Source organism: Pteropus medius, unplaced genomic scaffold (genome assembly GCF_902729225.1).
Source record: "Pteropus medius unplaced genomic scaffold, Ma_sr-lr_union100, whole genome shotgun sequence".
In the NCBI taxonomy this organism is placed as follows: Eukaryota; Metazoa; Chordata; class Mammalia; order Chiroptera; family Pteropodidae; genus Pteropus; species Pteropus medius.
Window position 1 is genome coordinate 9,390,628 of NW_024355008.1, and position 15,153 is coordinate 9,405,780.

The 15,153-nt window shown below is 33.6% G+C and overlaps 1 long non-coding RNA gene across 2 annotated transcripts in view; it reads left to right on the forward strand.

Moving 5' to 3' along the window:
- The window catches only part of LOC120598102 (uncharacterized), a 145,232-nt gene that overhangs the window by 88,046 nt on the left and 42,033 nt on the right, over nucleotides 1-15,153 (forward strand). Inside the window, exon 4 of one of the 2 annotated variants that reach the window (XR_005651503.1) lies at nucleotides 8,075-8,136. This is a non-coding gene — a long non-coding RNA (uncharacterized LOC120598102). Of the gene's footprint in view, nucleotides 1-8,074; nucleotides 8,585-15,153 lie in introns of those variants that run through there. The other variant, XR_005651502.1, reaches the window with a different exon arrangement.

Here is a 15,153-nt window from a genome sequence, read left to right on the forward strand (position 1 = left end):
ATATGTGGTATCAACTTGGATAACATTTCAAACCTAACTTGTTCACGTAAAGATAAGGTTAGCATTGCTGCATTATTGAAATGTGTATTAAAAATACATTTCTGTCAATTACTGATGCAATTTGGAATGTAAAAATTCTTTGTTCCATATTAACAATTTTAGTAACTGCAAATTAATATGGAGTATGTTTTCTTCTAGTACAGGTTTAACTTTTTAGTTTTCCATCTTGGTATCATCCTTGTATGATAACACAATCTTTTTAGCACATTTTACTCTCTTAAAACTACCTTGAAATATCTGTTTTTTAAAATATGCTATGAGCTCATATACCCTTCACATGGTGCTAATAGGATGATTTTTTAAAAAAAGCAAGTCCAAATACAGGCACAGAAATTGTGGGGCCGTACTTAGATATACAGTATTCAATAAATACATGCTGATAGTAATATTTTATGTTGAACATCAAAATGAGAACTGAAATATAAAATTTATCATAAGCAACTCCTCAACCTTTGAGTTGTTCAACAGAAAGGCGTATACTTCCATTTGAGAATAAATAATTGAGAATGTAAAGGAATAGTTTATAAACATTTTTACCCCTAGAAATGTCATTCAAGCAAATTTTGATATGGATGTCCCAAATATAAATAGATGCTACTCTCCCAAGTCACATATAGTAATTTCCATTCAAACTTTCCCTAGAGAGTAAAAAAGAAAGTATAAGGACATGAAAATCTTGTGAACCAGAAGCATTCATTCTTCATTATGAATGCTTTTCATGTAGTGAATATATTTCAAACAAACTGATATGGATTTGAAAACTCCATACTTTTCAGACCAGTATAGAGGAAGACATTCACATCAATCAATCATGGAATCAATAGTTAGGAAGTGTAATTGATTTGGAATTTAAAGCAGTAGTTCTGGCTCATTTTTAGGCTAGAGATAGGCTAGGTTTTAGGCACACAAGCAAGCACTGTTCTGCGACTTTAAGCATTACTGAACAAAGTAATAGAAAGCTGATAATTAGTTGGTCAGCAGAATTATGGGCTGTTGGCCGTTAGTAGTTTAGGCATGTGTGGTGTGTATTGATAATCGTGTCATTACCTGAATGAGAATAGTGACAGAGCAAGCATCAAAGAAATTCTCTTACTGAGTCACCTTGCTTCATCATAGTAACATGAAATATTTCACAATCTAGGTCATTAACTATTGATACTAAATGCTTTTATTAAATCTCTACCATGAATCCAAATTCTTCTTAAAATTCACTTGGGAAATTTTCTTTTCATATACCCGAAAGTTTTTTCTACAATTATTTTCTATAAATGTCTCTTATTTGCCTTTATTTTTAAAATGATTTTAAGTTTATAAGTTTAGACATAAAAACAGGAAAAAGAGTAATATAATAAATATCAATGTGTCTACCACAGTGCTGAAGAATAAATTATCAATATATTTAAAACCCATAGTGCATCCCCTCCTGAATATATGCTCCTACCTTCCTACTAGAGGACATCGTGGTCTTTATGAATCTCCTTATAATTTTATTAAATATACTTCTGTATTAAAGTTCTACAGAGAAGAAAGAAAACTCATAGGATGTGTGTGTGGGGGAAGGGGGAGGTGTATGTGTGGAGAGAGAGAAAAAGAGAGAGAGAGAGCAAGCAAGAGCAAGAGAGACTTACTATGACTTGCTCTAAGGAATTGGCTCACATGAATATGGGGGCTGGTAAGGCAAACTCCAAAGGGCAGGCAGGCTGGCAGACTGAGGACTCAGGCGAGAGGTAATGTTGTAGATTGGAGTCTGAAAGCTAGAAACTCAGAATTTCTGTGTTGTACTTTGGAGGCAGAATTCATTTTTCTTTTTTTAAAAAAATAATATTTAAATTTTATTATTTTTTTATTTATTTGAATCAGTTTCAAGTACACAGTACTTTGGTTAGACATTTATATAGTTTATAAAACAATCCCCCTAATTGCTCCTTCTCTCCTCTGGTTTTCCACCTAGCCAATATATTAATGCTAACTGCATTTCCTATGCTGTGCTCCCCATCCCTGTGACCACCTATCAACTACTAATTTGTACTTCTTTAACCCTTCACCTCAATCTCCCAACTCCCCAAACCCCCCTTCCCTTGGTCCATCACCAAATCGTCCACTATATTTGTGAGTCTGTTTTTGATTAGTTTGTTCTTTTTGTTCCTTAGATTCCACATATAAGTGAAATCATATGGTATTTATCTTTCTCTGTCTGACTTATTTCACTCAGCATAATAACCTCTATGTCCATCCATGTAGCTGCAAATGATAAGATATCATTTTTTTAATGGCCAAGTAATATTCCATTGCATATATGAATCATAGCTTCTTTAATCATCTGTTGATGGGCATTTAAGTTGCTTCCATATCTTGACTATTGTAAATTGTGCTGCCATGAATTTTGGGGTAGAGTCTTGTTTTCTTATCCACTTAGCCACTCAATCTTTTGGTTGGAGCACTTAGTTCTTTTCCATCGAAGGTACTTGTTGATAGGAATGTTACTTGTTTTCATTCTTTACTCCTGTTTTTGATACATGTTTTTTTGTTCTTAAAGAAGTCCCTCCAACATTACCTGTAATACTGGCTTGGTGATGATAAATTCCTTTAGCTATTTTTGTCTGGGAAGCTCTTTATCTGTTCTTCAACTCTAAATGATAGCTTTGCTGGATAAAGTATTCTTGGTTGTAGATACTGGGTTTTCATCACGTCGAATATTTTTTGCCAAGCCCTTCTGTTCTGCATAATTTCTTCTGAGAAATCATCTGTCAGTCTTATGGGTGCTCCCTTGTAGGCAACTGATTTTCTCTTGCTGCTTTTAAGATTCCCTCTTTGTATTTAACCTTTGGCATTTTAATTATGATTGGTCTGGGCTTCTTTGAGTTCTTGGTTTTTGGGTCTCTCTGATCCTCCTGGGGTTTTATGTCTATTTCCTTCACCAGGTTAGGGAAGTTTTCCATCATTATTTCTTCAAAGAGCTGTTCAATGTCTCATTTTCCTTTAGATACCCCTATAACATGGATATTTTTACATTTAATAGTGTCCCATAGGCTCCTTAAATTATTATTATGGTCTTGGTTTCATTTTTCTTGCCATTCTGATTGAGTGACCTTGGCTTTCCCATCCTCTAAAGGTTATTTTATCCTCTTTATTCACTTTGTTTATTCTCTTTAATATACTTCTCATCTCAGATAATGTGTTCTTCATTGCTGACTGGTTTCCTTTTATAATTTCTATTTCTGTTTTTATGTTTTTTACCTCTTTGTTAAAGTTCTCACTGAATTCATCTATATTTCCCCTAAGTTTATTGAGCATCTTTATAATCAGTGTTTTGAACTCTGCATCTGTTAGATTGCTTGACTCCATTATTTCTGGATCTCTGTTCTGTTCTTTCATATGGTTTCTGCTTCTTTGTCTTCTCGTTTTGGCTGCCTTTCTGTGTTTGTTTCTATGTACTAAGCAAAGTTCCTAAGTCTCCTGGTCTTATTAGCATGGATTTGTGTAATAGGTGTCCAGTGGCAAAGTCCTGAGAGGGTTTTAGCTGCAGGCCAAATTTAGCCCCAGCCTGTGCCCCTCCGAGGCAACCTGTTAAGATTCAGCAAGCAATCCACAGAAGCTGTGTTTACAGTTGCCTCAAAAGGCCATACCAGAAACTGAGGCCAGCTGCCACCAGTATGGATCTAGGCACTGCTCAGCAAGGAGCACCTGGCTAAATGAGGACACACCTGGATGTGGCTTGGGTGAGGCCATGAGTTGGGGGAGGCAAGGTTTCAGAGAATCCTCTGGGCAGAGAGACCTGTGTTATCCAGTTTGATGACATCTCAGCTACGGCATGCTCCATCCACACACTGGGAGTGGGTAGGACTCAACAGAGGAACAATAGATACCGCTGGTACTTCTGTATAGAGTGAGTCTTGCCTAGGCCCTCACTCTGACAACTCAGTGTCTCCCTGTAAGTCCCTGGTGCCCCCTGCACAGCTGAACCAGCACTGGTACTCAGAGGGAGCAGTTCTGTCACCATGACAAAGATCCGTTCGCAGACACAACTCCTTTAAGGGACATCCCTAAGCTCCTGGCTGCCGCTGCCACAGCCTCTGTCCCACTCAGCAGCTCGTGACTGCACAGCCCCATGTCCTCGCTCCATCCTGCTTTCTGCCATTGCAGGGTGATTTCTTAGATTTCTCCCTAGTTGTATGGCTTATTCATCTAGATCCCAGGTTATTTTCCTTGATGTTTGCTCCTTGTTTCTGTCACAACTTTGATTTGGTCACCAGAGCCTCTATCATCTACGCCATTTTTTTCTGCAGTCCCTATGTTTTTAATTTTTAAATTACAGCTGACATGCAATATTCTATTAGTTTAAGGTGTACAACACAGTGATTAGCTCTTTAAATAACTTACAAAGTGATCACCCTAAGTATAGTACCCATCTGACATCATGCATAATTATTAAAATATTATCGACTATATTTTCTACATAGAATTCCTTTTTCTTGAGGAAAACTTGGTCCTTCCTCTTAAGGCTTTGAACTGATTAGATGAGGTCCTCCTACATTATGGAGGGTAATCTGCTTTATTTAGAATTAACTGATTGTGTTAGTCACATGTAAAAAATTCCTTTACAGCAGTACCTGGATTAGTGTTTGACCAAACAATTAGTCACCATGATCTAGCTGAGTTGACGCATAAAATTAATAATCACAGCTGCTGTCTTTAAAATGTATATAGTGTTATTCTGCATATTTTAAACTTTATATAAATAGTATAAAACATTAGATGTTGATTTGCCACATACGTTTTTTCCTCTCACATTTATTTAGGAAATCTATGCATGTGACCACCTGTGGTTGGAATTCAATCATTTTTAATGCTGGATATAATCCTGATGTATTATTTGTACTTTCTTCTGATGATAGAGAATTGAGTTATTTCCAATTGTTTGTAATTACAAACACTGCTACTATGAATATCTTGCTCATGTATCCCAATGCACATGTACTAAAGTTTTTTCTGAGAATGGCTTATTGGTTCAGTAGATGCAACCTTTTTATTAATCTTTACTGGATGTTGCCAAATTGTATTCCAAGATGATTGAACAGATCTATAATCCCTAATCCAGAACTCTTGGACCAGCTGTTCTTCATAATTCATAATGTTTAGATTTTAGGAAGCTAATATGGTGATTACCCCCATAGATCATGTAACAATCCAGTAGGCAACACAGCAGAATCCATAAACAATGTTAGTATTTTTGCAGTAAAACGTACAAATAGTTACAATAATTAGGATTAAGAGTATAAAGAGTTTCATTTCAGTTAAGCTTAGATTTTGCTTCCAAATAAAATTATAATGAAAAACTCTCATTTTTCAGAATACGTTTGAATTTGGAATTGCAAATTAAGATTCCATTTTTTTCCACATCATTGCCTGCACTTCTTGTTATTAGAATTTCTGTTATATGTGACAGTACAATATCAATGAAATATTTGAAAGTGTGGTTTATACCGGCTTTTCTTTGATGAGGTTGAGCGTCTTTTCTTATATTTCCTGGACATTTGGTTTCCCTCATTTGTAAATTGCTTGTTTGTAGTTTTTGCCACATTTTATCATTTTGTTTATCTTTTAAAATTTTGACTTATAGAATTTGTATATGTATTCTAATATTAATACTTGACTATACATATTATTAATATCTTCTTCCAGTCTGCGGCTTGCTTTTTCACTTTTAATTGTGTGTGTCTGTGTGTGTTTCCTACAGAGTTTCCTTAATGTGGTTTAATTTATCAATTTTTTCCTTTGCAGTGTGCGCTTTGTGTATTTCAGAAATTTATTAAGAGATACTTTTCTACTCTGAAATCACTAAGATATGTATGTCCTTAATTCTTTTAAAAAAATTTAAATTTTGCCTCCCAGACTTCTTTAATATTTATAGATTTGACATTTAAGTAAATTATGAGAAAATGATACAATTTCATTTTATTTCATGCAGCTAGCCAGTTGCCCTAGAACTAAACATCGAATAGTTAGTTTTTTACCACTAGTTTTTAATGTCATTTTGTCGTATCTATATTTAAATAATTCCATTTCTGCACTTTCTGTTTTGTTCCATTGGTTAACTTATTTATTCCTGAAGCAAAACTAGACTCTCTTGATAAAGTTTTAACATTAGTCTTGTTATCTAGAAAGATGTTTCTACATAACGTTAGCTAATCTGTTTTCTTTATACTTCAATGTAAATTATGGAATTGGTTTCAGTTCCATAAAAAAGCAAACAAATAAACATAGAACCCTGAGTAGGTTCTGAAAAATTGCATAGATTAATTTATAAATAATTTATATTTTTACTATGTCAACTCTTCTTTTTCATGAATATTTATTTATTTAGATTTTTTTAAATTTAGGCCTCCCGTGTTTATTTAGGTCTTGTTTATTGGCCTTCAATACAGTGTTATCATTTTTATTATAAAAATCTTGCATATCTTTTCTTAGATTTTGTATGTTTGGAATTTTGTTGCTATTGAAAATGTATTTTGTAATTAAAATTTTTAAATTGATCTTATTTCTTAAACTAAAAATATAAAACTTTTAGAAGAAAAATTATTATGTTATTTGGCTTGACAGAGTCCTCAGATGCTTGTGATGATTAATTTTATGGTCAACTTGGTTGGACCATTGTGCCCAAATATTTGATAAAATATCATTCTAGATGAATTCGTGATGGCATTTTTGGATGAGATTAATGTTCAAATTGGTGGACTTTGAATAAAGCAGACTGCCCTCTACAATGTGAGTGGGTCTCATCCAATTAGTTGAAGGCTTTACTAGAACAAAAGACTGACCTTTGCCAAGCAAGGAGAATTTCTGCCAGAAGATGGCCATTGAACTTATACTGCTCTTTCTTGGGTCTCCAGCCTGACCTCCCACCCTGTACAGCCTCTACGATCACATGATCCAATTCTTGAAAATAAATCTCTCTTTATGTATGTATTTTATATATATACATATATATATATATATATATATGTATATACACATATATATACACACACACATATATTTATAAAAGTGTGTATATATATAAGTATATATATAAAAAGTATATATATAAAAATATATATATAAAAGTATTATATATATTTCTAATATATTAAGTATTATAAGGTTCCTCTTTAAGAACCAGAAATATGTATATATATATTAAAACATATATACATATATGTATATATGTATATATTATATACATATATATTATATATATACGTATATACATATATATATACGTATATACATATATATGTATATACGTATATATATTATACATATATATTATATATGTATATGTATAATATATATGTATATATTATATATGTATATGTATAATATATATGTATATATTATATATGTATATATGTATATGTATAATATATGTATATACATATATGTATATGTATAATATATGTATATATTATATATGTATATGTATAATATATGTGTATATATATTATATATGTATATATGTAATATATTAAAACTCTTTTATTTTTGGTTCTTAAAAAGGAACCTTATGATAGTTAATATATTATATATAGCCCCAAGCAAAAATGTTGGGATAAGAGAAAATAATTAAAAGTAGTGATGCACATTTTTTGTCAAGTACAATATTACGTGTTTTATATCCATTATGTCATCGAGTTTTCACATCAGCCCTGCAAGGAAAGTTGATATCATACAGATATTTATCATTTGTAGAGGGCAGGAAACTGAGGCTTGGAGAGGCTAGCTAGGTAAATGTCTGATTCGGTATCTTTGCAATATCCATTACACTATTATAAGGCTCTTATTTGTTATTAATCAGAATTCTTGTGATTTGTGGATGAAGGATGTGGAAGCAAATGAGTTATTTTGATTGCTATTTCTTTGTTATTTTTTCCCCTCTCAGGGTAACCAATTGTGTGGCATGTAAGACAAGTGGCCTTAATGAGAAGACGTTGCTTAACAGAAATTCCTCTCTTTAGGACATTCTTTGTCTTTCCAGGTGCTGGCTGGGCAAGTGACAGCAGTAGATCCAGAGCCACATTGCAACTAAAGTGACATATGGTAAACAAAATTATAGTTGATTCCTTTTCTACATTTCTTGCAATGTTCCAGAACCATCAGATTATAATTATCTAAAGTTTACTGAATTATTTTTTGTAAAGAACGAGATTGATTTTTTGAATATGTGTTGACAAGTGCCCAGGCAAATGGAAAACAGTTCTTAGAGGAAATCTGAGTCATTAAGTGGTCTAAATAATCATTCACTTTGCAAGCTATACTTGTGTGATTTTTAATGTTTAGTGTGTTATGACAACTCTACATAAAAACCTTTCTGTGAAGCCACATGAATACAGAGTTTCTGGGATAACGTAGCTTTGTCAATGTGAGTGCTCAAGTCCATTTTATGTCATGTATGTAGGTAGAAAACTGGATTAAGGAATAAGGGGAGGCCCTGTTAGCAGCGGTACTGGGGGCAGTGTTCAGAAATATGCATGAGTCAAAGGCAGAACCTTTCAGAGAGGCCTAAAACCAAATCTCACAAGTGTTAAAGTTATGCTGGGTAGTTCAGAGTGAAAGAACTCATGGGGCCATGAAAGTTGGAAAGGGAGGCAAGAGAATAGTCACTAGGCATTAGCACCAAAGAAACAATAGTTGGGGCAACTTTTAGCAATAGCCTTCTTAATGTATCTCCCACCAAGGCAGGACACTATTTCAGAGCAAGATAATCCATAACTTGTAGGCAGGGAGTATCAGTTGATTGGAGAGAGAAATGTAGTTGGATAGGAAGGAAGCAAATCTAAGCAGTTTACTATGATTGGTCAGAAATTAACACTTGTGATTTTGAATTATGATATAATTATGGTATATGATTTTGAATTGTGATACAATTATGGTATAATTGTCTTTTCTTAGACTTGCAGGTTATCATTTTGTTTTGTCTTTTCTTTTGGCAATATGTACTTATCTACTTGACCTAGAGTTAATTATAAAACAAACAAAAAAGACTCATTAACCTAATTTGATTTACCTAGAAGCAGTGCTAATTTTCATTCTCATTTTATGCTAGTTAAATTAGTCACTTACCTTGACCCCTAAAGCCAATAGATGTAAGTGGAATAATCTATCGATATATGCACATGGTGTTTCTTAATTTTCTCTCCTCCCATTCAAGCAGGTAGCCAGGCCTACATACTCATTGCCTCAAATAATTTCACAAGAGAGAAATCAGATAACGGCCCTTTCTTTATTTAGTAAATGTCCAACATATTGACCGGACTGTGGATAGAGAACAAAAAAGGAGAGAATTCCTAGAAATCAGGAAGAAGCAAAGGTCAGTCGATCCTGCCATTTGCAGGTGCTTGTGATCTACTCTGCTGTAATGCCCTGAGCAGAAGCCAGGACCTCAGTGGGATGAAAATATGTTGTATGTGGGGAGGATGGACCCTGGATAAAGCCACCAACGTCTGCAAAGGTGCCCATGATCCAAGAATAGCTCAGAAGTTGAGGACTGCCAGTTATAGACAGACCGAAGGTCCTGCCCACATTTTAGAAGTTTCTGGGGCCATCTTATAGGAGAAAAGAGCCCTGACACTGATTAAAATAGAATTTCCTTCTAGAACATAGAGGTATAAACAAGGAAGGGGATTGGAGGCAGTATAATGTTGATTTAAAGATAATTTTAAATGTTTTTCTTGCCTCTGATAATCATAAGAGAAACTTGTTATCTTTTTAAAATGGTTTAAGATCACCACTTTTAACCAATCCCATTGTTTAGAAACCCTCATTGTAATAACCAGTCACTGGAAAGGTTAAACAATTTTCTCATTTTCACTCTATAAGTTATGTTATGCCTCTGAGCTTCTTATCAGTTTTGAATTTGAAGGCTCCCAGTTCACCAACTGTTCTTTTGTATACAATAAACTCTAACTGAATATTATTTTACCGATCTGGTTCTGATTTTTACTGTTTCTGGATTTTCAACAAGACAAAGCATTAGACTGAAGCAATCATTTATTATTTGCAGTATTTATTTAACCCACACTGCTTTCTACCTCTTCTGTTTTCGCCCTCCTCCTCCATTTGTCTCAAACTTTCTTCTTTTGAAGTTTAGTCTGAACCCCAACTCTGACAACTATTTTGAAATGCATGTTACCCAATCTGATCTCTATCACCCAGTTTAAATTTATCCTGTTCTATCTTGTCTTATTGGTCATCTTTTCACGGCTATCTAATTTTTCCCTCTTAGATTATAACCCTCTGGTTTTCATGTCTGAATAACAACCAAATAGGAAGTCATATTACACCTTGTAAAATATTAATAAATCTTTATTTATTGACTTATTGACATCGAGTTTAAGGGATAGTTAAACATTCTGTAACTAATTTAAACAATATACACATTGTAATAGCACAACTCTATAAAGTAGCTGTTTCTCTTTTAGTGGGTTACATAAATAGAATCATTCATAGTCTTCTGCACTGGTAATTAAAAGACTTCCTGCTGTAGATTCATTCTCTCCCCATTCAAAACCAATATGTTGTAATAGCAATAATCACCCAGAACAGATGGCAAGAGGTTTTTGGTTTTTGTATTTTCTTTTTTAAGTGCTCCTAAATACCTCTTAATTAAAAAAAAAAAAAGAAAAGAAAAAAGAAAAAAAAAGGTGGGTAAGGAACAATGATGTTAGTGAAGATAGACTAACATAGAAATATCACATTTCACACTTTCTTTAAAATGTGAACTAGCTAAATTTGTTTATTTCAAATTTAAATTGGATTATTTTCCTTTTGTAAAAGATGCCCCTGAGGACTCTTAAATTGATGAGTTCCCAGACTCCTTTAAAACTGGAATCAGGCAAACAAAATCTACTCCAGAATAAAAAAAAGAAACAAAATACCTAAATGCCCACTAGGCCTCTAGACTTTAAGAATGCCTTTGTAGAACACTTAGGGCTGGTCCTCATCTGAACCCTGCCTGCCCTTCAGCCCCAAGGCTTCTCCTTCCCTGATTGGACATGATGTTTGGTCTCACAACTCCTGGGAGATGACGGAGCTTTCATACCCTGGTCCTGGCATTTGCCTCTTCATCTGCGAAATACTCCCCTTCACTCTCTTCTTAAAGACAACTCAAGCAGAGCAGTACCCTCAACTCGTCTGCCCAAAGGGCTTCTCCCTTAGCTTTTGGCATGTCTGCCTCATCTCCATTCTCTTGTCTCAGCTGAAATGTCACAGCCACGAAGCTGTCGTTCCTGAGCACCTTGTCTATAGTGGCTTCCCTAGTTTCACCTTTATCTCACTGCCCAATTATTTCCTTCAAGGTAATAACAATTTTTAATTGTCTTGATATTTATTTGTTTACATGTATGTTGTCAGATTACCCATGTAAATATTAGTTCTTAGAGGGTTAAGATCTTGCTTGTTTTGTTCAGCCTTCTGTATTCCTAAATTCCTTCAATCCTGTCAAATAAGATGCCCTCATAAGAAGAGAAATGAGTTTTGAGATGTTCTAAACTATAAGATGTAAAAAATAGCAGGGTGGTGTCAAGGTGAGTAACAAGAGACATATGAGATGGTCTAGAATTTGAGAAGCTGATGAAAGCCCATCAATGGAGACTTTGCTTCTAGCTTTTCCACTGAGATAGCCATCAGATCTGGAGTGGGTAACTTACTTTGGATGATATATATATACATATTTTTTTCTCCCAGCGTTAGCTATCTGAACTCAGTCCAGCAACTTAACTTTTTGGTTTGTTTTGGTGTATGAGTGTGTGTGTCAATTTCTTTATCTATAAATTAGGAGGGCAGAATGAGAGAGAGATCATTAAAGTTTCTTTTGGGGTTCTTTGTTTTTATTTATTTGTTTGTTTTGCTTTTATGCTTAGAATGGTATGAAAAAGAAACCAAGAGAAAAAGGATACCAGAAAACCTGCCTTGGGGAGTTTCTCATAGGGCTGCTACTCACAAGCACAATGCTACTTGCTGATGATAAAAGCCAACTTCCTTTCGTTGCCTGCAGGTAGAAACCTGTGCATTTCCTGTCTCACCTGCAGTACAATATTTCAGTAAGTTTCCGAGTGTCATCAGCTGGTAGTTTATGAAATAAGAAAATTGGTACAATGCTTGTTACATAGTAAGTCTTAATTAAATGTTTACAAACATAGTCTTTAAAAGAAAAGCTTTAATCATAGGTATATTATTTTAATTTTTCAGAGTGATAAAACTGAAACAATACAACAGGTAGAGGTAGCTCAAGTGCTAGAAGAGTGGGCGTGTTACAAGTTTTAGGATTTTCTACCGTTTTAGTCATTGCATTGATCTACTTTTAGAATCCCATTTTTCTCTTTCCACTAAATCTCACCAAATACAATTGTCCCCATTTCTCTCCATTTTCACCTGGAGACATATGGAGCAAACTGATTACTCCGAGTAGCACATGGCTTTAGGAACATCTACTTCTATGTTCACTTGGAAAATCCATCAACGGGAAAACAAGGTCTACATCTGCCAAAGGGCTGCTGGCAGCTGGCACCAACCTCACATGTCTGAATGTGCCCTGAGCTAAATGGCTATGTCTTCTAAGCCCTCGCCCTATCGTGAAATAAAGAATAGGGCTCTCCTGATCAAATTCTCTTGATTTAAAAGTGGCCACACTAATAATTTGAGTAAAAACTATTAAGCCTTGTTGAATGCAGTGATTGAGCATTGCCTGCTTGTGTATTTTACAACTGCTACTTTTTACCTGACTTTTACGAGTTTATTTAATCTGTCTGTGTCTTGCCTCATCTGTAAAAGTGATGCAATATAGTACCAGGCACTGCGATAAGCATTTTTTTTATCCATTTTTCTATTTTAAAAAAAATGTCTTCCTAAATGGAAATGTTTGAGCAAGCACATGACTTTGGAAGAAATGTGGTTGGAGAAGTGACAAAAGATGGTTGCATACACCCAAGCATAACTCAAGCAGGTTAATCCTGGTGATGATGGATACTACAGGGTTACTTTTGAGAAAGTAAGTATGGAGCATGGTGAAAAGGAAACTCCCATAGCCTATTAACTAAATAGAAATTATGCCACCACTAATTGTCTTCTTTAAGCATTTTATAAATATCAGAGTGTCTAGCTCCTGGAAATAAGTTTTGCAAGTTTCAAGCATATGCAAAGAACTTTTTAAAAACTTGTTGACTAATAATGTGAATCATTAGGAATAAGAGGTAGGAGGGGGACAAGTGAGATGAAAGAAAAAGTTTTGTTTTTCAAGCTCTATCTTAATCTCATTTGTGAGGCAATATAAACACATTGCCATGTGATAAAAACTAAAATATAAATTATCTTGTTATTAATTATTTCAAGTAGCATTCCAGAATTGAGCCATTGATAATAAAATTTTTAATGCAAAAATAAATCAATGAAATGTATAAGTACTTTTACATTTTTTTTTTTGAAATCTTTAGAAACACCATTAGTTTCAGTTCTCCAAGATTTACCAGGTAGAAATAATGTCAAAGTCAAAATTATGATATAATATAGATATTTTTAAGAATTTAGCAAGCATTTTTGGCCTTTGTGTTCAATTTCGTGCCATTTCTTCTGTGAGTGCACCCTCTTTGGTTTGGTTTTAATTTGAATCATTCTAGCCTTATTTAGTTTGGGTAGATTTTTGTTTTTGTTCAATTTTGCTATTGGAACTTAGTTATTAAGTTTTATTGGTTAAAATAACAAATTGTCATCCAACATATCCAATGTATTTGTGAACCCTGTGCATGTACTAGCATATTAAAGGCAAAATGTCATGTTTGCTATGGTTTTAAAATAGGTCTTAATAGAAATAAATGCATCTTCTTTTATATTCAAATTAGATTTTATGGAATGTTTTAGAGATGAAATAGCGAAATTCAGAAATATCATCTTGAATTTGGTAGTGTTTTTGCGACTCTAAACATAGATACTTCTGCCTTAACTAGTATTCTACCTCAACCATTACCTGAAAGTGTCATCATGATCACTATGTCACCAAGTAACATTTTTTTGAGCAATTATTATGTACCAGGCACTGTATTTAGTATTTTTCAAGTGTTATCTCATTTCGTACTTATAGCAAAATTAATATAATTTTAAGAAATTAGGTAACTTGGCCAAAGTTTCATAGTTACTAAAAGTAGTAAAGCTAGGTCTTTCACTTGGGTTATTTGATCAGAAAGTTATTAGTCTTAGCTCTTAAGTTTGGCAGTACTTGGTTCTTATTCTGCAAAATATGTCTATTAAAAAAAGGAACTCAATACTAAATTCAACACATTTAAAATCTTTATTACTTGTGCTTGCTTTCTCTCCTTTTTTTCTTTCTTTCTCACTTTCACTTCCTTAATTTGGGTGTGTATATATGTGGGTGTGTGTGTGTGTGTGTGTCAAAAACAGGGCGATTAAAATTATCAGTATATTCTATAGTCTCAATGAAATGTTTGCATTATATTGTTAATTTAATGTATTTTCATTTAAATTGATGTATTTTTAGTAAAGTCATACAAACATATTTTGAAAGAAGTTTTTACGTACACTATTTATTTAATTTAACAGATTAAGGAAGATTTAAGGGACTAAAATTAGCCCTCATATCGGTAAATTGAAAAATTTTAAGTACAACCATTCTTAAAAACCTTCAACATTTGGCGAAGGAATTCAGTAGTGATTATGTTATCTTGAGTTGAAGTCTCTGTAAGCTCATTGAAAATAAAGAAAATACAATTCAATACAAATCTTGCAATAATTGTATTTAAATTTGTATTTTTGCTTAACTTAACGATTGCATCCCTGTGAGAATTACTGGGAGAATTGTGAGGGAAAAAAATAGATATTCAATTTCTAAAATAAAAGGAAGCATTTTTAAAGTTTTAGAATATAGTTGTACATTGAAACATAGCATTGTTTATAATTAATTTTAAATAAAAACCAATTGTTTTAAATAAGTAGTCTTAAAACTCACTCATTATACTATATCCCTTGGATTTGAGCTCAAAACTTGTTCAGCAGGGAATGGAATTGCAGATAAGGATGCAGGTGGAGGATGGAGAGGTTATAAGGGCT